General features: G+C 35.2%; 1 non-coding gene across 1 annotated transcript; it reads right to left on the bottom strand.

Moving 5' to 3' along the window:
* Positions 1 to 7,262: 7,262 nt before the first annotated feature.
* On the bottom strand, positions 7,263 to 7,369 carry LOC147361344 (U6 spliceosomal RNA). Its single transcript, XR_015138520.1, has one exon. It is a non-coding gene; the product is annotated as a U6 spliceosomal RNA (small nuclear RNA).
* Positions 7,370 to 23,942: the final 16,573 nt, after the last annotated feature.

Raw genomic sequence — 23,942 nt, 5'->3', positions numbered from 1 at the left:
ATAATTTGGCATTCATACTCATGAGGGTTATCTGTAGCTTGTGTTTCTTGTAATGTCTTTATTAATTTGGTTATTCAGATAATACTGGATGCACAATGAGTTGGGCAGTGTTCCCTCCTGTTCTTTTTCAGGAAGAGATGGTATTACTTTGGTATTTTTTTTAATGTTTGATACAATTTACCCAGGAAACATCTTATATCTGATGCTTTATTTATTGAAAGATATAATTACAAATTCACTTTCTTTAAAAAGATTACATTTCTTTCCCCCAGCTTTATTGTGGTATAGGCAAAAATTGAATATACTTAAGGTATACAATGTGATGTTCTTACATACATATACATTGTAAAATGTTTACAACATTCAAGCTAGTTAAAATATCCATCAGTTTCCATAGTACCTTTTTTGTGAGAACAATTAAGTTCTACTCAGCCAATTTCATGTGTACAATGAAGCGTGGTTAATGACAATCATCATGATGTAGTACATCATATCTTCAGAAGTTCCTCCTGTGTATCTAAATCTTTTCTGTATGTTACTAAATATATTTTGCTAAAATACATTTATTTTAGATATTAACCAAAAAATATGTATTTAGGTTGTATGCCCATTTTTAAATCAGGTTGTTTGTTTTCCTGTCTGTTGTTGTTGCTTATTTATTTTGAATATGAACTGCTAAAGAGATACTTGGCTTGCCAATATTTTCCTATTACATACTTGACTTTTTTTTTTCTTTTTGCCCTTTGACCAATATTTTCCCCATTTTTTTCACCCTCTAGACCCTGGTAAGCAACATCCTACTCTCTGCTTCTTAGTCTTACTTTTGTATATTCCACATCTAGGTGAGAATAAACAGTATTTGTCTCTCTGTGTCTGACTTATTTCAGTTGGTGTAATGATAACCAGTTTTATCCATTTTGCCACAATATGCAATCAACTACTGTTGAGCCTTAAGAAAGAGGTAAACTTAATTATGTGTATATAAATATATATAGACTATATACACATATGTGCAAATATTTTCCCATCACATAGGTTGTTTCTTTGTCGGGTTTTTTTTTTTTTTTTTTTTTTGCTATACAGAAATGTTGTTGTTGTTCAGTTGCTAAGCTGTGTCTGACTCTTTGGGACCCATGGACATGTTTCCTCTGTCCTCCACTGTCTCTCAGAGTTCACTCAATTTCATATCCATTGAGCAATGCTATCTAACCATCTCATCTCCTGCCACCTCCTTCTTCTTTTGCCTTCAATCTTTCCCAGCCTCAGGGTTGTTTTCCAATGAGTCAGCTCTTCACATAAGGTGGACAAAGTATTGGACCTTCAGCAACAGTCCTTCTGATGAATATTCAGGGTTGATTTCCTTTAGGATTGGCTGGTTTGGTCTCCTTGCTGTTCAAGGGATTCTCAAGAGTCACCACAATTGGAAAGCATCAATTTTTTGGTGTTCAACCTCCTTTTTGGACCAACTCTTACATCCATACATGACTACAGGAGAAACCATAGCTTTGACTATATGGACCTTTGTTACCAAAGTGATGTCTCTGCTTTTTAATATGCTGTATAGGTTGGTCATAGCTTTTCTTCCAAGGAGCATATCTTTTAATTTCATGGCTGCAATGATTTTGGAGCCCAAGAAAACACAATGTGTTATGCCACTTTTACCCCTTCTATTAATATTCACCATGAAGTAATGGGACTGGATGTCATGATATTAGTTTTTGAATGTTGAGTTTTAAGCTATCTTTTCCACTTTCCTTTTTCACCTTCAATAAGAGACCATTGTTTTCACTTTCTGCCAGGATAGTGGTAACAACTGCATATTTGAGGTTACTGATATTTCTCCCAGGAGTCTTGATTGCAGCTTGTGATTCATCCAGCATGGCGTTTCTCATGATGCACTCTGCATATAAATTAAATAAGCAGGGTAACAAAATGCAGACTTGATGTACTCTTTTCCCAATCTTGAACCATCCCTTTTTCCATGTCTAGTTCTAACTTTTTCTTCTTGACCTGCATACAGGTTTCTTGGGAGACTGGTAAGATGATGTGGCACTTCCATCTCTTTAAGAATTTTCCATGGTTTGTTGTGATCCACACAATTAAAGCTTTAGTGCTGTAAGTGAAATAGAAGTATATGTTTTTCTGGAATCCCTTTGCTTTCTCCATGATCCAATGATTGTTGGCACTTTGACCTCTGGTCCCTCTGCCTCTTTGAAGCCAAGTTATATATACGGAATTTCTCAGTTCATGTACTGCTAAAGCCTACCTTGAGGATTTGGACAATAACTTTGCTAGTATGTGAAATGAGCACAATTGTATGGTAATTTGAACAGTGTTTGGCATTGCCCTTCTTTGCAATTGGAATGAAAGCTGACTTTTTTCAATCCTGTGGCCACTGCTGAAATTTTTAGTTCAATGCACTTTGATTTGCCAATGTTAGTTTTCACTGCATATACTTCCGAGATTATATACAAAAGGTACGACAAAAGGATTTTTTCTTATAATTTCTTCTAGCAGTTTGCAGCTTCAGCTCTTCTTTAAGTATTGAATATATAGACAGCTCCTTTTTTTTCTTAATTTAATGTTAATAAAGTTCCTGTATCACTGTTTTACAGGTGGACAGACAGTTTTTCCAATACTATTTATTGAAGAAACTCTTCTTTCCTAATTGTGCATGCGTTGTATAATAGGATTATCTTTATTATATGTTGGTCAGTTCAGTCCAGTTTAGTAGCTCAGTCATGTCTGACTCTTATGACCCCATGGACTGCAGCACTCCAGGCTCCCTGTCCATCACCAACTCCCAGACTTGCTCAAACTCATGTCCATTGAGTTGGTGATGCCATCCAACCATCTCATCCTCTGTTGTCCCCTTCTCCTCCAGCCTTCATTCTTTCCCAGCATCAAAGTCTTTTCCAATGAGTCAGTTCATTGCATCAGGTGGCCAAAGTATTGGAGCTTCATCATCAGTCCTTCCAATGAATATTCAGGACTGACTTACTTCAGGATTGACTGGTTTGGTCTTCTTCATGTCCAATGGGCTCTTGAAAGTCCTCTCCACCTCCACAGTTCAGAAACATTAATTCTTTGGTGCTCAGCTTTCTTAATGGTCCAACTTTCACATCCATACATAACTACTGCAAAAACCATAGCTTTACATATACAGACACATTTTGGTAAAGTAATGTCTCTACTTTTTAATAGGCTGTCTAGGTTGGTCATAGCATTTCTTCCAAGGAGCAAGAGTCTTTTAATTTCATGGCTGGAGTCATCATTTGCAATGATTGTGGAGCCCAAGAAAATAATCACTGTTTCCATTGTTTCCCCATTTATTTGCCAGGAAGTGGTGGGACCAGATGCCATAATCTTAACTTTTTGAATGTTGAGTTTTAAACCAGCTTTTACTGATTCCTCTTTCACCTTCATCAAGAGGTTCTTCAGTTCCTCTTCACTTTCCTCCATAAGGGCATTGTCCTCTGCATATCTGAGGTCATTGTTATTTCTCCTGGAAGTCTAGAATCCAGCTTGTGCTTCATCCAGCCCTGCATTCTGCACAATGTACTCTGCATATAACCAAGGTCACAAAATACAGCATATCTGAGGTTACTGATATTTCTCCTGGCAATCTCTTGGTCCATGTCAATTCTAACTGTTGCTTCTTGACCTGCACACAGATTCCTCAGGAGGCAGGTAAAGTGGTCTGTAACTCCCATCTCTCTAAGAATTTTCCATAGTTTGTTGTGATCCACACAGTCAGAGGATTTAGCATAGTCAATGAAGCAGAAGTAGATGTTTTTCTGGAATTCTCTTGACTTTTCCATGATCCAGTGGATGTTGGCAATTTGATCTCTGGTTCCTCTGAGTTTTCTAAATCCAGTTTGAACATCTAGGAGTTCTTGGTTCACATACTATTGAAGTCTACCTTGGAAAATTTTTGATCATTATTTTGCTAAGGTGTGAGATGAGCACAATTGTGTTGCAGTTTGAACATTCTTTGGCATTGCCCTTCTTTGGAATTAGAATGAAAATGGACATTTTCCAGTCCTGTGGCCAGTGCTGAGTTTTTCAAATTTGCTGGCATATTGAGTGCAGCACTTTAACAGCATCATCTTTTAAGATTTGAAATAGCTCAGCTGGAATTCCATCACCTGCCCTAGCTTTATTCATAGTGATTCATCCTAAGGCCCACCTAACTTTGCACTCCTGGATGTCTAGCTCTAGGTGAGTGATCATACCATCATGGTTATCTATTTTTTTTTTAATTTTGAGATTGGTCTATTTCAGTTAAATTATGGAATTTGTGTGCATATATACTTTATATTAACCCCTAGTTATCTTTTTAATGATTTGGGGATCTCGGATAATATTTCTTTTTTTCATTCTTGTTCAATTTGACTGAAGTTGTATCACTTTTATTAACTTTTTGTTAAAAAGAGTAATATCTGGATTCATTGGTGTTCTCTACTGTTTTTCTGTTTTCAGTTTCACTGCCTTGTACTATTAAACTTATACCCTTCTTTCTGCTTGATTTGTTTTATTTTGCTCTTTTCACTCATGATAAGTACTGTGGAAATGTACATTACTGATTTAAGTAAGAACTTTTGTCTATACTTATATAAGCATTTGATGCTATATATGTATCTCTATGCACTACTTTGGGTGCTTCTGACAATTTTTATGTGCAGTGTTTCATATTTTATTCAATTCAGACTGTATTTTAGATTTTTTTTAGAGATTCTATCATTGACACATGTACTATTTATGATTATTACATTTTCCAAATATTGAAAAGTTTTGGCATTTTCAATATATTTAGTTATATCTTAAATTGTATGATCTGAGAAAATTCTTTGTATTATTTGTATTCCTTTAAATTTGTAAAAGGGTTTTTTTATGTGTCCAGCTATGTAAGCTGTTTTGGTGACTGTTCCATGCACACTTGAGAAAAATGTATATTCTGCTGTTGGGTAGAATATTCCATTAGGCAATAAAGTAACTTGATAAATATTGTTTTTCAGCTCACCTATACATTGCCATTTTTCTGCCAACTTTTATTAGTTACCTAAAAAGTAGTGTTGGATGTTGAAATATATTTATTCATTGTTTGTTTCTTCTTTCATTCCTTGTTTCACATGTTAGAAATTCTTTTGTGAAGATAAACATTAGCATTTTATGTTTGTTAGCTAATGTATACTTTGTCATTTTAAAATATTTACTTTATGTCTAATAATATTTCTTCTTCTGAAGTCTACTCTGGTACAGATACTGCAATTCTAGTTTTATTTGGCTTTGTATCTGTGTTGTGTTCTCTGTCTATACATTTTAATACGTTTATGCCTTTTTATTGAGATATAATCTAGACAAAATTCATCTAATTAATCATACAATTCAGCCTTTTTAGTGTGTTCACAAAGTTTTGCAACCTTCACAACTACCTAATTCCAGAATATTCTGATCGACCCAAAATAAATTTCATACACATTAGCAGTTAATCCAGTAGCCTACTTTCTGTATCCATTAATTTGCCAGATTCTGTATATTTTCTATAAACAAACTTATATAGCCTTGTAGCTGGCTTCTTTTGCTTAACATAATTTTTTCAAAGTTCTTTCACAGTTTGGGATGTATTAGTTCTCAATTACTTTTAATGCCTGCATAATATTCCATGTGTATTTTTTGGTGTGTGTATACATACACATAATTGCTTATCTATTCATTAATTAAAATTTGAGTTTTTCTCCCCTATTTTGCTACTTTAAACAATATTTTATAGACTTTTGAGTACAAATTTATGTGTGAGGCTGTGCTTTTAGTTCTCTGGGGTATATAACTAAAAAGGGAATTGCAGGTTTTTATTGTAACTCTATGCTTAACTTATTGAAGAACTGCACGCTATTTATCAAATCAACTGCACGATTTTACTTCCAAATTTCAAGTCATCATAATTCCAATTTCCCCACACCCTTTTTATTATCTGTAGTTTTCCTTTTTTAAATTTATTGCAGTTTTAAATTGATTAGGGCTATCATGGTAGGAGTGAAGTGGTATGTCATTATATTTTTGCTTTACATTTCCCTCATGACTACAGGTGCTGAGTACTCATGTCTTTGTTGGTCATTTGTATATCTTCTTCGGGGAACTATGTATTAAAGTTCTTTGCCCAGTTTTGGTTGGATATTTGCTTTTTGGTCGAGTTTTTAGAGTTCTTTACATATATTGAAAATAAGGTATTTATTAGATATATGATTTACAGATATTTCCACACATTGTAGGTGTAGCTTCTCAATTTCTTGATAGTGTTCTTTGAATCACAAAAGCTTTTTATATGCATAACGTCTAGTTTCTTTTTTTTTTTTTTTGCAGAGTGGGAAAGGGGTTGCTATGCTTTAAGAATCATATCTAAGAAAGCATCATCTAAACTAAAGCCACAAAGATTTACATTTATATACTTTCTTCTAATAGTTTTTCACTGTGCTATCTTACAAATGTAAAGTCTTTGATCCATACTGAGTTACTTTTTATTTGTTGTGAAATAAAACTACAACTTCTTTCTTTTTACATCTGGATATACAGTTGGTCTAGCACTATTTGTTGAAAAAACTATTCTTTCCCCATTGAATTGTCTTTGCAGTTTTATTGAAAATCAGCTAACCATAGATATATGAGTTTATTTCTGGACTTTCAGTTCTATACCATGGACTGATATGTCTATTTTTTTATGCCAGTAAAACACTATATTATTGTACCTTTTGCAGAGGTTTTGAAATCAGAAATTTTTAGTCCTCTTAGTTTGTTCTTATTCTTCAAGATGGTTTTATTTATTCTGGGATGTTTTCTTAACATGTAAATCATAGGATTAACATGTCAATGATAGGGTTAATTTGTCAGTTTCTGCAGGAAATCCTACTGCAGTATTGACAAGAATGGCAATGAATTTGGGGAGTATTTATTTTATTAATAAGATGCTATACAGTGATTGATACTTGTATATTCACTCAACCTTGAGTCTTTCAGATAATCTTACTAGGTCATGATGTATAATCCTTTCTGCTATATTGTGGGATCTGACTTGTTACTATTTTTTGAGAATTTTGTGTACTTTTTCATGAAAACGTCATCTATAATTTAAAGATTTTGTGATATCTTTGCCTGACTTTGCTATCAGAGTAATGCGGGCCTAATAAATTGAGTTAAAAATGTTTTCTCCTCTTTCTAAATTATTTTCTTCTTAAGAATTTGAAATAATTGGCCTTAAATTCTTTTTAAAATTTTTAATTGGAGCATATTGGCATGCCATCCTATTGCAGGGACCATGATAATCTTCTTTGCATTATTCCAATTTTAGTGTATGTGCTGCCAAAGAGAGAATGAGCTTAATTCGTTTTTGAAGAATTGAAGTTGAATTCTTCAGTTGAAGCCGTCATCACTATCAGGTCTTAGATTTTTCTTTTTTTTGCAGAAACTTTAAAAATTGCTAATTCATTCTCTTTGCTCATTAGAATTCTATTCAGATTTTCTATTCCTTGTTGAGTCTGTTTCAGTATTTTTCTAGGAGTTGGGAGTGTGACTATCACTTCAAGATATTCACTTTGTTTCACTTGATATATGCCCAAAAGGGGAATGACTGGGTCATACAGTTCAGCTCAATTCAGTTCAGCCACTCAGTCATGTCCGACTCTTTGGGACCCCATGGACTGCAGCATGCCAGATTCCCAGTCCATCACCAACTCCCGAAGCTTGCTCAAATTCCTGTCCATCAAGTTGGTGATGTTATCCAACCATCTCATCCTCTGCTGTCCCCTTCTCCTTCTGCCTTCAATCTTTCCCAGCATCAGGGTCTTTGCTAATAAGTCAGTTCTTCAGGTCAGGAGGCCAAAGTATTGGAGTTTCAGCTTCAGCATGAGTCTTTCCAATAAATATTCAGGACCATTTAGGATGGACTGATTTCCTTTAGGATTGACTGATTGGATCTCCTTGCAGTCCAAGGGACTCTCAAGAGTCTACTCCAACACCACAGCTCAAAAGCATCAATTCTTTGGTGCTCAGCTTTCCTTATAGGCCAACTCTCATATCCATACATGACTACTGAAAAAACCATACCTTTGACAAGAAGGATCTTTGCTGGCAAAGCAATATCTCTGCTTCTTAATATGCTGTTGAGGTTGTCAGAGCTTTTCTTCCAAAGAGCAAGTGTCTTTTGATTTCATGGCTGCAGATTTCACCATCTGCAGTGATTTTGGAGCCCTAGAAAATAAAGTCTGTTACTGTTTCCATTGTTTCCCCAACTATTTGCCAGGAAACGATGGGACCGGATGCCATGATCCTATGCTTTGAATGCTGAGTTGTAAGCCAGCTTTTTCACTCTCATCAAGAGGCTCTTTAGTTCCTCTTCAGTTTCTGCCATAAGGGTGGTATCATCTGTATATCTGACATTATTGATACTTCTCCCAGCAATGTTGATTCCAGCTGTGCTTCATCCAACCCAGCATTTCTCATGATATACTCTGAATATAGGTTAAATAAGCAAGGTGACAATATACATCCTTGATGTACTCCTTTCCCAATTTGGAACCAGTCTGTTGTTCCAAGTCTAGTTCTGACTGTTGCTTCTTGACCTGCATACAGGTTTATCATGAGGCAAGTAAGGTGGTCTGGCATTCCCAAAACTTGAAGAATTTTCCACAGTTTTTTTCCGATGTGTACAGTACACAGTTTTTTTCTGTGTACAGAGGCTTTGGTGTAATCAGTGAAGAAAAAGTATGTTTTTCTGGAATTCTCTTGCTTTTCTATGATTAAGTGGATGTTGGCAATTTGATCTCTGGTTCTTCTGCCTTTTCTAAATCCAGGTTGAACATCTGGAAGTTCTTGGTTCATGTACTGTTGAAGCCTGGCTTGAAGAATTTTGGTCATTTCTTTGCTAGTGTGTTAGATGATGAATGCAATTGTGCAGTAGTTTGAACATTCTTTGGCATTGCCCTTCTTTGGGATTGAATGAAAACTGACCTTTTCCAATCCTGTGGCCACTGTTGAGTTTTCCCAATTTCCTGGCATATTGAGTGCAGCACTTTCACAGCATCATCTTTTAGGATTTGAAATAGCTTAACTAGAATTCCATCATCTCCATTATCATTGTTCTTAGTGATGCTTCCCAAGGCCCACTTGACTTTTTATTCCAGGATATCTGGCTCTAGATGAGAGATCACACTATCGTAGGTATCTGGGTCATGAAGATATTTTTGTACAGTTCCTATGTGTAATCTTATATTCATATGGTAGTTCTATCTTTAATTATTTGAGGAAACTCCATGTTATTTTCTTCAGTGGCTGTCCCAATGTACATCCCCACCAACAGTATACAAGGATTCCCTTTTCTCCACATCTTTGCCAGAACTTATTATCTCTTGTTTTTTTGATGATAACCATTCTGACAGGTGTAAGATGATATTTCATTTGACATATACATTGATGTATATGTCAAACATCTTTTCATATACCTGTTGGCCATTTGTATATCATTTTTGTTCAAGTTCTGTGCCCAAGTTACAATTGTATTATTTGTGCATTTTTTTAACTATTTAGTTGCATTCATTTCTTATATAGTATGTATACTAACTCTTATTTATAGCTTGAAAATATTTGTTTGGTATTCTTTAGGTTGCTTTTCATTCTGTTGACTTTTTCTTTTGTTTTTGTTTTTTCTGAAATTTTTAGTTTGATATAGACCCACTTATTTATTTTCTATTTTGTTGGTGTTTTTATTGTTACAGCCACATCATATTTGAAGAAGCAGTTACCTCTTCCAATCTTTACTGACTAGATACAGGGAAGAAATACCTTTTGTCAGTCCTGTTAGAGATTCTCATGCTTTCTCAGATCTTTTCTAAGATACAATTCTCTGCACTTCTTGTTCCTGCTTATGGGGATGTCCTTTAGATTTTATGCCTTCATCTTCCTGCAAAAGCAGATGGAACACTGACAGCTTTCTCTTGCTTTCCCTAGGGAAGTGAGGGATACTCAAGTGTATGTGGTTTCACCCGGTTTCACAGAGTTGGGTCAGCTTTCTGCATGTGCTCAGTAGCTGTCTGCAAAGGCTGGCTCTTGCTGCCACTGGAGAGTGCACACAAGAAGCCAGCCATGGAGTTGAGGGGGAAGGAGTGTGAGTTGAAAGGAACATTGGGGTTACCTGTAGGCCTATTAGTGGGATTCAAGGTGAGGCCTCCCCAGCAGTTCTTGGGCATACTTACTGATGCAGTCTGCAAAATGCCTTAGTAGGATCTGTGGGATCTCCAGTATCTGTGGTTCTCCCAGGCTTTCCAATCCTAGCTGTGCTACACACTTCATATTTTTAATGGGATGAGAAAGTAGTGGATCTCTTTGACAGCATCCTGTGCAACTGGGGAAACTGGGTTCACTCTCACCTGCTGAAGAAATCACAGCCAATAAGGTCTTGCTTAGCACTGAGCCATGCTGCCTTAGGGGAGGGGAGACTTGGGTAAAAACTGTTTCTCTTACCCTCTCAAATGTATCCAATCTCAGACTTCTTGCTCTACTGGCCTCCTGGAATTCCATGGCAATTTCTCCACTGGCTTTCTGAATTCTGCAAAGTCTTCTTCCAACCATGGTGATTGTCAAGATTGGTGTTCTTTGGTGGGAAAATGGTAGAAAACTCTTTATTTCACCAGCATGATAAAGTCTTATATGTTTACAAAAACATCCTTTAAGGTTTGCTTATCTGATATTTATTTTAATTTAAGCTATTTCACCACTGATAATTAACATTATATAAAGATTATAAGATTACATAACTTTATACCTTGCTTAAAACAATTATTTGTAACCATAGCATGTCTAGTTTTGTTTTTAAATTGTATTTTAAATAAAAGTGTACTTTAAATCAAAGTTTAACATCTTTGCTAATTATCTAATGTTTCAAAATTTGTAAGTTCAAAACAAACCTTTCTGATGCTGCCTCTATTTTACAAAAGTATTTTTAAGTTTTTATATTTAAAAACAATTTTAATATATTTAAAAATTTAACATATTTAATATATATTTCACATAGGAGATATATATAATAAATTCTGCATGTTATATAATTTATTGATTATACAAAAGAATATTTTTAGCTTTGAATATAAAGCAATTTATAACACATACACATACGTACTCACACACAAGTGCACATTTACCCTAAACTTCAAAAGAATAATTTCAGGACTATTATTAAGTAGAAAAATACTAATGCTTGTGAAGAGGCTATAACAAGGACTAATAAGCGTGAGGTAAATGCATGCTATTTTTATTAATAGCAGAAGTGTTTATGCACATATATTTTAAAATATGATTGTGAATTAATGGCATATGCCCCAAAGAAGTGTTAGTAATTATCACTCATTTGTGTTGACTGAGAATAGTGAATGAGCAGGCAGGAATAGGATGCAAATTATATGCTCTTCTACTGTCCCTACTTTCAGAACTTTATTCATTTTTTTCATTTTACAGTCACTGATGCCTTTGATAGTTACCCAATTTCATTAGTTATTCCTACATTGTTAGTGTTTCTGTTTTCTTTCTTTTATCCTGTTATTTATACTTAAAGTAATTTACATATTTTAGTATTAAATTTATTTGCAGAATCTTAGTCAGCTATTTATACAGATGTTTGTTTCATTTTTATTTGAAATTCTTGATTGAAAATTATTTTCAGAGAACAAAAAACTAAATAATTGAATTAACATGTTGAAAGAACTCATATTATAGAAAGTGAATACCTGAAACTAAACTAATACTAGTTAAAAAAAAAAAAAAAACAAACAGAACTTTGGAAAGTTTAATACATTTAAAACTGGGTATGGGGGTAGGAAAGAAGAAAAAATATTTCTTCAGCTTTTATTTATTCTAACAGTCACATTTGTGCTTCACTATGAAGCTGCTTTTACAGTAGAACAGATTCATTAAGGAACCAGTTATTTCCAAACAAAATCAGAGTAAAAGTGGAAATCCTTCCAGATCAGGTTTTCCTTCTGAGGAAGTTTTTTTTTTTTTTTTGGTTGGGGGGAGGCACGGGGGAAATCAACATATAAGAAAAAGAAACACCCTTCCTCAGATACTTAAACTTCAGCCACTAATGGATAATGGGATGAGCACAATTTGTTTAAAGCACTTTTTTTCTCAGGCCAAAGGAAACAGCTAAGCAATGACCTGGGTAATTTTTAAATTACATTTTAATACTAAGCAACAATAACTTGCCTACAGATCATTTAAACTAGACAACTAAGCAAAACTTTTCTGCACTTAAAATAGTACCTGACACAAGGGAGGTCCTGATAAATGCATCTCAAGTTCCTAACTACTCAATATATACTTTCCATGTCACAACCTAAGTAGGAGGTTTTGTCATTCATTATTATTGGAGTCATTGCACTGCTATACTGTTTCTGACATGAAAATGACTCAAACAGACAAAGCAGTCTGATCTTCTGAGTTTAATCAGCATCATTGTGGAATCTGTCTACATCTGAAAGTGACATGGCACCACTTCAAGTAAGAATTTTTTATAACCTAGTATGGCTGGAAGGGATCTCTACCTAAAAAAATGATTGCTACTATGTTTGCAGGTCTCAGCCTCTTGCTACCATTAAGTAAATAACAATTCCCTTTTTCAAAATGTTGCTGTGAAAGTTAAAACTTAGGAAAACTTAAAAATAAGAAAGGAAATTCCATAACTCAGAGACACTGTTGATAAGTCACAGATTTTGGTATGCAATCAACTCCTCATTCACATGTATTTGTGGAATTAACTTGTATAGATCAGAAATGAGACTAAGTGAGGCTGACCTGGGGCAGAGGCAACAGCCTTCCAGGTACTCAGATCACACTAGCTTTCTGTTGCTGACACTGGTCAGAATCCTCTGCTGCCACGTGGAGTTCTGGGCAATGAGGCTGCTGGTAGCGCCTAGGAGTACTGTTGGGTTTGGGACATATTTGAGTCCCTGATCTGTCACTAACTACAACTGTGACCTGGGACAAGTTACTTAAATGTCTTAGTTTATTTTCTCAGAGGGCATATTAGCTTAATAAAGACTTAAGATCTATGTAATCATAGATTTGTCATGATTACACTAAACATTAATATATAGTCTTTAACTGTAAATTACTACTACTGTTATTAGTAGTAATATTGATTCATGATTTACATAAGACATAGAATCACTTTGGATAAAGAACAAATCCAGTTTAACATGCAAAACCTGCACAAAGTTATCCTAATCTTGTTTACTTTTATGTACTATATTATTTTATATTTAATATTTTTTATTTCAACTAAAATTTTCTAGTGATATTTGATTCATAATATTTATTATACATCTATTAATGTCTCATAACCCAAGATATGTAAAGTTATATTCTAGAATAAACTGTATTTTATACTAGGAGTCAAAGTATGAGAACATGTGTTGGAAATAACATTTCAAGAAAGATAAGAGTAGTTAATTTCAAGTATTTAGAGATAAATGATAACACACTGTTAGTAAAGAGTGTAGTGATAAAAAAAAAAGTGATTGATTTGTCAAAAGATGACAACTTGTTGTCAGAACAAGCAATAACAAAGACAGTGAGAACAGTGAACATGGAGTATGCACTACTATGAAAGTATCTCTGGTAATAGAGGACCCTTCCCTGGCTTTTCAGGTCCACTTACAAAGTTTAGTGAGAGAAAGGCTACTGGGAAAACTCTAGACTTTTGTCACTCACATTGATGGAAGCTTATGCAATTGAAATTTAACCTTTAAACCTAACTTTTATACAGTACACTATTGTTGCTGTTCGGTCACTCAGTCAGATCTGACTGTTTGGACCCCACGGACTAAAGCCTTCCAGGATTCCCTGTCTTTCACCATCTCCCAGAACTTGCTCAAACCAATGTCCATTGAGTTAGTGATACCATCCAATCATCTCATCCTCTGTCATCCCCTTCTCCTCTTGCCCTCAGTCTTTCTCAGCATCAGGGTCATTTCCAATGAGTCACATCAGGTGGCTGAAGTATTGAAATTTAAGCTTCAGCATCAGTCCTTCCAATGAGTATTCAGGGCTGTTTTCCATTAGAAATGACTGGTTGGATCTCCTTGCAGTCCAAAGAACTCTCAAGAGTCTTCTCTAATACCACAGTTCAAAAGCATCAATTCTTCAGTGCTCAACCTTCATTATAGTTCAACTCTCACATCGTTATACACTATAATACATTAAAATTAAATATGTTTAACATATCAGTGAAGAAATTCAGTTGAATACACACACGTGTACACACATGCAATCACAACACACATTTGGACTTATTTTTTCTTTATTTTTAATTTACACTTACCAATAAATGTAAGCATTTCTTCCATAATCATATTTTATTCATTATTTTAGTAACATATACAGGTAAATGTATCATAATGTATTTACCCAAAACCTATTGTTTCTTATTCACCTTTTTCTAGTTCTTTAATGTTAATACAGTGATATCATGCCTTTCTGTAAGGTAAAATTTTGTGAAGAATAAAGATTTTATTCTAAGAATAATTCTTAAAAATAATTCCAGGGTCAATTGAAAATAAAGTTCTGATCAATTTTTTACCTAATCTTGGCATTATCCTTAATTGAATATTTATTTACTCATTTATATGATTAAGGCCAGTTTGAATAGCACTTATAGCAAATTCTACATATATATTGGGCATCACATGCATATACAAGGGGAAAAGAAAGAAGGAAGGAAGGAAAGAAGGGCCGTATGGGAGAAAGAAAGGGAGGGAGAAGAGGGGCAGGAGGAAAGAAGGGAGGATTCTGATGATGGATAATTAATAAGCAACATGTAACTGTTGGACTCTAATTGCAATCTCAGAACAAATATTGGTTCTTTGAATAGGACCAAAGATCTGATTACATGTCACTATATTAACTGTCAGTTGAGATACATGTTCTTAGAGAATAATGTGATTCTTACTTATAATGACATAAAAAAGAAATGATAATTTTTAAATAGGACACAATTTTTCAGTCATTATTGAAATGATTATGAAGAAAAGATATTATTAAGACTATTGATACTACTTTTAATGCTAAAAATACAACTTATTTTAAAATAAAAATTAAATAGTGAATTTTTCTTAAATGGAAAGTAAGAAGTGTTCTAGTGTTTCTCTATTGTGTCTTACCATGGTTCATACCTTGTGATAATGGGGAAAAAAGCAAACAGCCCAGGAGTAAAGTTAAAACAATGAAAAATCTTGCCTTGATTATTTAAATTAAATGTATTATGTTGTATAAAGTTAAAACTTTGTAAGAAAGTGCAAGATGATTTGAAAGGATTATATGTAGATATTGTTTAAAATAACTGCTTACATTTTAGCAGTGTGATGCTTTATGGAACATTTGAAGCAAATTTCTGATACCATATATTTCACTTTCATGGGCTTTTCAGGTGGAAGTGAAGTGATGTGAAAGTCGCTCAGCCATGTCCAACTCTTTGTGACCCTATAGACTATATAGTCTATGGGTTTCATTAGGCTGGAATACTGGAGTGGATAGCCTTTCCCTTCTCCAGGGAGTCTTCCCAACCCAGGGATCGAACCCAGGTCTCCCGCACTTGCTGGTGGATTCTTTAGCAGCAGAGCCACAAGGAAAGCCCAAGAACACTGGAGTGAGTACCCTATCCCTTCTCCAGTGGACCTTCCCAACCCAGGAATGGAGGCTCTCCTGCATTGCAGGCGGATTCTTTACCAAATGAGCTATGGAGCTAGTGGTAAAGAGTTTGCCTGCCAATGCAGGAGACATAAGAGCCGTATGTTCTATCCCTGTGTTGGGAAGATTACCCTGGAGGAGGGCGTGGCAACCCACTCCAGTATTTTTGCCAGGAGAATCCCATGGGCAAAGGAGCCTAGCAGGCTGTGATTCACAGGATTGTAAAGAGTCAGACATAACAGAAGCAACTTATGCATTTTACTTTTGTTTATTGTTATGTTATTTTGCTTAGGATTGATTTTATGAAAATTGGCACTGATTGTTAACAGTAAGTTTATAATTTGCTTTTTAGTTATATGGGGCTCCAAATGATGATGTGTGTTAATTCAGGTGCAATAATCTGATAGTGAAAGGATACAGAATGGAAAAATAAAATAGTGGCCTTATGCTCTTTGTGTACATTATTTATAAACATAATTTGAAAAGTCTGATTTCTTCTTTATTGCCCCGTTCAGAAAAACTGTTTAAAAAGAGTTAAGCATCTTAAGGGAAATGTATTTTTGTTCTTTACCAAAATCAGATTAGTTTTAAGGCAATTATTCACCACACTTTAATAAAATTGTTACAAAAATATCTAACCAGCATATGTATTGCATTTCTTATGTTCAAAAGATCACTTCAGCAGCAAGGAAAGAAAATTGCTTGTTTTGTTTCAATTGCATCAATCAACAAAGTCAAATTCTGATAGAAATTTACTATTTATCCTATCACAAAAAACTTTGGAAGATTAATACCACTTGCTGCTGCTGCTGCTAAGTCACTTCAGTCGTGGCCGACTCTGTGCGACCCCATAGACGGCAGCCCACCAGGCTCCCCTGTCCCCGGGATTCTCCAGACAAGAACACTTAATAAGCCTCAATAAAGGTAGGCTCCTATACCCATGAAGTTGTATCAGGCAGTGATAGCTGCAAACCCTTTCTCCAGCAGAACAGATGTGGAAAATAGATCCCCACAAAATTAAAAAAAAATCAGTTTCATATCCTGATATCAGTAGATTAATTCCAGATTTGCTTCCAGTTCAAAACAATTTGGGAGTGCTCTGGTATCTTCAATAACATCAGATTATTTATTAAGATGAATCATGGAGTGAAAGTCTCCTTCCTTCTTTCACTGTTGTTACAAGCTGCTCAATGAAGCTGAACGGTAACGAACTATGAATAGCAAAACAAATACAAAGGATTTGTACTTGATTAAAACAAATCTGTGGCAACCAGAAACAAAATGCAATACAAAAATATTATACCTTTGGATATGTAAAACCATGTCACTGAAAAACTCATGGCTATCCCATAAAAGAAACTTTATATCTGCGGTGTTTTCATGTATCAGAATATCACACATCTGGGCATAAATGTTACTGTCCTGCATAATCTGCAATTCAAAATTAATTATTTCTGTTATATGTATATTTTAGACTTCTGTGGTACTGTGACTCTTTTCTGTGGTAAACAATAAAATAAAATTCATTAAAAAGAAGCTTCAAATTCCGGGTCTAGTGAATGTTTCATCCGATTATTTTCTCACACTCTATTTTTTCAGTATGCAATATGTAGTGTGATGCATTAAAAAATGTAATATCCATATGAAAGTTATGAAATATAATAAAATGAGCACATGTGAACTCTCATATTTAAAAATTAGGTATCCCATGACCTTGAAACTACTTGTATGTTTCTGTTATCATCCTGTCTCTCTCATAAATTTTGTCTCTAACTTTTCCTTACTTACATTTTGACATTTTCAATTTGATCTAATTTCAAAATTACAGAAAATTTCACAGAGGGTTACAGAGAATTCATATGTATTCTTTAACTAGTTTTGTATATTGCTTACATGTTCTCTTTTTTGCTTACATATGCATGCATATCATCCTAAATAAACCATCTGAGAATAAATTATTGACATTGTGTATACCATTAATCCTATATGCTCAGTGTGTCTTTCTTAAGAATAAGGACATTCTCTTAAATATCTACTGAGCAATTATCAAAAGCAGAAAATAATATTGAAACAAAACTACAATTAAATTCAGCCTATACCCAAATGTAATCAAGCACCTCAACAATGCATTTTATGATAATTTTCTTCTTTTAATTATAAATTGAGTCCTGAATCACTTTTTATATTTAGGTGTCTGTTCTGCTTAATTTCCTAACCTTGTATTTTTGTTTTGTTTTGTTTTTAGTATAGGCCAGTTATTTTGTAGACTACCTCTTAATTTGTTTCATCTTGATTAGATTTAATAATGTGTATATTTGTTAGGAGTTTCATAAAAGTAGTGTCTTTCTCAGTATCTCATATCAAGATGCATTAAATAGTATTTTATTTCAGTGGTACTTTTCAATATGTTTTAAAGTTTGTACCTAGTAGTTTCTAATGTACAATTACATTTACCCCTATTTAATTAATAAATATTTGGGGGGAAGATACTTTGAGCATCTTTTTTCTCACTTCAATTTTATACCATGTATTGATGTTTTTATAACTCCTTTAATATTAACTTCTATGTTTATTATTTACCATTGTACTACAAGGAAGAACATTCTTTCTCCCATTTATTCCTTTAATCATGCATATAGTAATCTCATGGGTACTTACTTTTTTCAGGGATAATAAATAACTATCAGTGTTCAATGCTCAAGGTCTTCCACAATTGGCAACTCAGAACCACTGCAGACTAGCTCCTGTTATGGCCATGTTAACAGTATTATCTGAGAACTCTCTTGCTTTCTGGAATAGCATGATTTTTCAGGCTGATTTGCTATGTTTTCTGACTCAACGCTGGAATCAGTATTTCCTCCAATGACTTTTAATTCTTTCAATAGAGGATGTTACTTAGAAACTGAATTATGAATCCCGGGTCCTCTCATTGTTACTCACATGACACTGCTTCTAGAAAAAAACTTGAGTGTGACCTCTCTCTCTCTCCCTCACACATATACACAGACTCACTTCTTAATGATACCTCCATTTTCAATCAAAAAGTACACAATATCTTTTAGACTTTCCCTATTACATATTTATAACTTCCTTCTCTAACAGCAAGAAACCAGGAGCCCTTTGCTCTTAATATATTTCTCATTAACTCAAAGCTAAGAATTGCAGAAGGTACTTTCAGTTCAGTTCAGTTCAGTAGCACAGTCGTGCCCGACTCTTTGGGATCCCATGAATTGCAGCACGCGAGCGGAGAAGGCAATGGCACCCCACTCCAGTACTCTTGCCTGGAAAATACCATGGATGGAAGAGCCTGGTAGGCTGCAGTCCATGGAGTCGCTAGGAGTCGGACACGACTGAGCCACTTCACTTTCATTTTTCACGTTCATGCATTGGAGAAGGAAACGGCAACCCACTCCAGTGTTCTTGCCTGGAGAACCCCAGGGACGGGGGAGCCGGTGGGCTGCCGTCTCTGGGGTCGTGCAGAGTCGGACACAATTGAAGCAATTTAGCAGCAGCAGCAGCAGGCCTCCCTGTCCATCACCAACTTACGGAGTTCACTCAAACTCACGCCCGTAGAGTCGGTGATGCCATCCAGCCATCTCATCCTCTGTCGTCCCCTTCTCCTCCGGCCCCCAATTCCCCCAAAATCACTGTAGGTGGTGATTGCAGCCATGAAATTAAAAGACCCTTACTCCTTGGAAGGAAAGTTATGACCAACCCAGATAGCATATTCAAAAGCAGAGACATTACTTTGCCAACAAAGGTCCATCTAGTCAAGGCCATGGTTTTTCCAGTGGTCATGTATGGATGTGAGAGTTGGACTGTGAAGAAAGCTGAGCGCTGAAGAATTGATGCTTTTGAACTGTGGTGTTGGAGAAGACTCTTGAGAGTCCCTTGGACTGCAAGGAGATCCAACCAATCCATTCTAAAGATCAGTCCTGGGTGTTCTTTGGAAAAAATGATGCTAAAGCTGAAACTCCAGTACTCTGGCCACCTCATGCAAATAGTTGACTCATTGGAAAAGAAGGTACTTTAAACAATGTTTAATTCATATAACTATGTAAAAAAGGACTACATGCTAGTATTAAATATTTGTTTATAAATCTTTTTTGGATAACTTTTGCACAAACTACAGCAAAAGGTGTATTAAGCTGTATATTAAGCTCAGGATCAATGAACTTTAATAAATGCATACATGCCTGTAACCCACAACCTTTTTAAGATAACAGTTTGGTTCACACGTGTAAGTGATATAATCATATTATAGTATGCAAACATATCAAAATAACAAAATGTGCATCTTAAACATACATAATGTTAGATAACTAATCTACTTTTTTTATACAGAGTTTTTACATATGCCCATACCATAAAATTTCCCAGGCTGATTCCACATGAAAGGAGTTGCTTCTGTGTTTTTTTGTTGTTGTTGTTATTTGTTTGTTTATTTTAACCAAAGACATTGCTTTTCACTCTTTCAGATTTTCATATAAATAGAAACATCCAGCAAGTAGTTTTAAATATCTTATTTTTTTCTTTTTTTACTGTGAGATTTACCCAACCTGCTACATGCATCAGTAGTTTAGTGTTTTATTTTATTGCTGAATATTAATATACTATGATTGCTCTATCAAATTTTCTGTTAATAGCTTTTGAATTGCTTACCATGTGGGGTTCTTATAAATATAAATTTTCTAGTCTTTAAATGGTCAACAGTGAATTCCTATGACCAACAGACTCTTGGGCATATGGTAGGTAAATGTTTGATTTTGTAAAAATCTGATAGAATTTTCCAGTTTGTCATATTTCCTTCCTTCAGCAATGCTTGAAACTATTGGTGTTTTATAGGCTCAATGTATTTGCTGCAGTCAATCACATTTTAGCCATTCAGGTAGAAAAATGGTACCTCATAGAGATTAGCTTGCATTTCCCTAATGATGGTAGCAACACTAAGCACGTTTTTATTTTATTTACTGTGTATATTTTCCATTATGAAGTCAATTCAAATATTTTGCTGCCAATTTTGTATTTTTTTGTACTGAGTTGTAAAAAAATTAAATATATATCTGGGTACATTTTGTTCTTCATATATATTATAATATTTTACTGTTGTTGTTATTTAGTCACTAAGTCATATCTGATTCTTTGTTACCCCATGGACTGTAGCCCACCAGGATCCCCTGTTCATGGGATTTCCCAGGCAAAAATACTGGAGTGTGTTGCTCCGCCCTCCTCCAGGGGATCTTTCCAACCCTGGGATCGAACCTGAATCTCCTGTGTCTTCTGCACTGCAGACAGATTCTTTACTGCTGAGACACTGGCGAAGTCCATATCTATCTATCTATATAGTATATAGCCCATATATATTTTTTATCACATATATTTTCATTGAATATTTTACCTCATTTTGTAGGTGGCCTGGGCTGGAAGAAGCACACACTGGAGTCAAGATTGCCAGGAGAAATATCAATAACCTCAGATATGCAGATGACACCACCCTTATGGCAGAAAGTGAAGAGGAACTAAAAAGCTTCTTGATGAAGATGAAAGAGGAGAGTGAAAAAGTTGGCTTAAAGCTCAACATTCAGAAAACTAAGATCATGGCATCTGGTCTCATCACTTCATGGGAAATAGATGGAGAAACAGTGGAAACAGTGTCAGACTTTATTTTTTGTGGCTCCAAAATCACTGCAGAGGGTGATTGCAGCCATGAAATTAAAAGACGCTTACTCCTTGGAGGGAAAGTTATGACCAACCCAGATAGCATATTCAAAAGCAGAGACATTACTTTGCCAACAAAGGTCCATCTAGTCAAGGCTATGGTTTTTCCTGTGGTCATGTATGGATGTGAAAGTTGGACTATAAAGAAAGCTGAGCACTGAAGAGTTGATGCTTTTGAACTGTGGTATTAGCAAAGACTCTTGAGAGTCCCTTGGACTGCAAGGAGATCCAACCAGTCCATTCTAAAGGAGATCAGTCCTGGATGTTCATTGGAAAGACTGATGCTAAAGCTGAAACTCCAGTACTTTGGCTTACCTCATGTGAAGAGTTGACTCGTTGGAAAAAACCCTGATATGGGAGGGATTGGGGGCAGGAGGAGAAGGGGACGACAGAGGATGAGATTGCTGGATGGCATCACCGACTCGATGGACATGAGTTTGAGTAAACTCTGGGAGTTGGTGATGGACAGGGAGGCCTGGTGTGCTGCGATTCACTGGGTCGCAAAGAGTGGGACACGACTGAGTGACTGAACTGAACTGAACTAATGGCTGATTCATGTTGAGGTTTGACAGAAAACTACACAATTCTGTAAAGCCATTATTCTTCAATTAAAAGACAAATAAACTTAAAATAAGATATCTATACATTTATCTCTGTCTTCTCCTTTTGGGACTCCACAATGTTTACACTGGTTCACTTGATAGTATCCATAACACCTGTAGACTTTCATCACTCGCTTTTATTCATTTTGTCTTTTATCCTTGGTTAATTTCAAATGACCTGTTTTCAATTTCACTGATTTTTTCTTCTGCTTAATTGAATCTGCTATTGAAATTATTAAGATTTTCAGTTCAGTCCCTATATTCTTCAGCTTTAGGATATATTTTTGGTTTTTTTTTTTTTTTTTAATGTTTTAAGGTTTCTATTTGTCCTCTGAGCTGTTAGGATGAAGAAGGGCATGGCTAAAGCCATGTGTGCTGGTGGATGGGGCTGAAATCAGGTCTGTAGTTTATTTAGCAGAGCTTTCGCTACATCTGTGGGAAGGCTGGACTGCCTCTGGGACCACAGTCAGCTCCATGGTTGGTAGTTTTGCCACTGGAGGTGCAGTTCATTGTGACCCTTGATGTGTCTGTTGTAAGATGGGGTTGCCTCCAGTTCATCTGGCAGGTATGGGAGTGGCTGGGCCAGAAGGTAGTTTATGCTTCTGAATTTGCAGTCAAGTTCACTGTTGGCAGGCCTATTATTTGAGGCATGGCCAGGCATGGTTGTCACTAGATCTCTAGGCTCTGTGACTGCCTCTGAGTCCATAGTGAAGTCCCACTTGGTGAATCTGTTACTAGAGGCACAGGCGACTATGGTTCCTGCCCAGCCCTGGAGCTGAAAAGACTGGTAGTGGGACAGGAGGCATGTCTACAGGATAATGTTGCTAAGCTGAGGTCTGCTGGCTGGTCTGAGGTTGACATATCTGCTAACAGGGACAAAATCTTGCCTCCTCAAAGCAGCTTTTCTTGATCTTGGGATCCTCTAAGTTTCACAATGGCTTATCTGGACCCAAAAGCTTCCACAAAGCTTCTACACATTCCACTGGCATGTGTAGATTTTTAAATAAGTGTTTCTGTATGAGGATGAGCACTCAGGACCTCCTATTTCACTATCTTGCTGATGTCACCCTTTGGGGAAGTTTGTTTATTTCTTTTTTAAATTTACATTTCACTTTATGTTTTCTTCACCCAGCAGTAACCCACCTGTAATGCAGGAGATGCAAAAGATGTGGGTTTAAACTCTTGATCAGGAAGTTCCCTTAGAGGAGGAAATGGCAACCCACTCCAGTATTCTTGCATGACCAGACTAAATGTGATGGTATATTTGGACTTCTATTTAACAAACAAATTATATAGTATCAAATTTTGGTGTTACAAATTTTCCAAATATACTGTTCATTTCAAATGTTAATTTACTACTCTGGATCATTTGAATTTCTTTATTTTAGCATCAGCATGTCAGTTTCTATTATAAAGGCCTTCTGGATTGTGTTTTATAGTTTTTAGTGAAATAGTCTTGTATGCTCTTTGTTAAATTCTAATAAAATCAGTGTATGTTTATAAATGCAATTGCAAATGAATTTTTTAATTTAAAAAATCTAGTTTTCTTTTTTCTTTATTTTTTTATTTTTTAACTTTACAATATTGTATTGGTTTTGCCATATATCAACATGAATCTGCCACAGGTATACACGTGTTCCCCATCCTGAACCCTCACCAGAACAAATAAAAATCTAGTTTTCAATTGTTTGTTGCTAGTATATATAACTACAATAAGATATATATATATATATATATATATATATACTTTATATCCTGCTGTTTGCTAAATTCACTTATTTAAAGTTAATTTATAGAATTCTACAGATTTTTATATAGACCATCTCATTCAGTTTCTTCTATCTTTATGATTTGTTTCCCTTATTTGTCTTATTGCAATGGCTAAGGCCTGTA

The sequence above is a fragment of the Bos grunniens genome, chromosome 12 (assembly GCF_055505025.1).
Source record: "Bos grunniens cultivar Pamir isolate PY7600 chromosome 12, Bosgru_T2T1.0, whole genome shotgun sequence".
In the NCBI taxonomy this organism is placed as follows: Eukaryota; Metazoa; Chordata; class Mammalia; order Artiodactyla; family Bovidae; genus Bos; species Bos grunniens.
The sequence above is the reverse complement of the archived record's forward strand: the minus strand, read 5'-3'. Positions and strand labels throughout refer to the sequence as shown.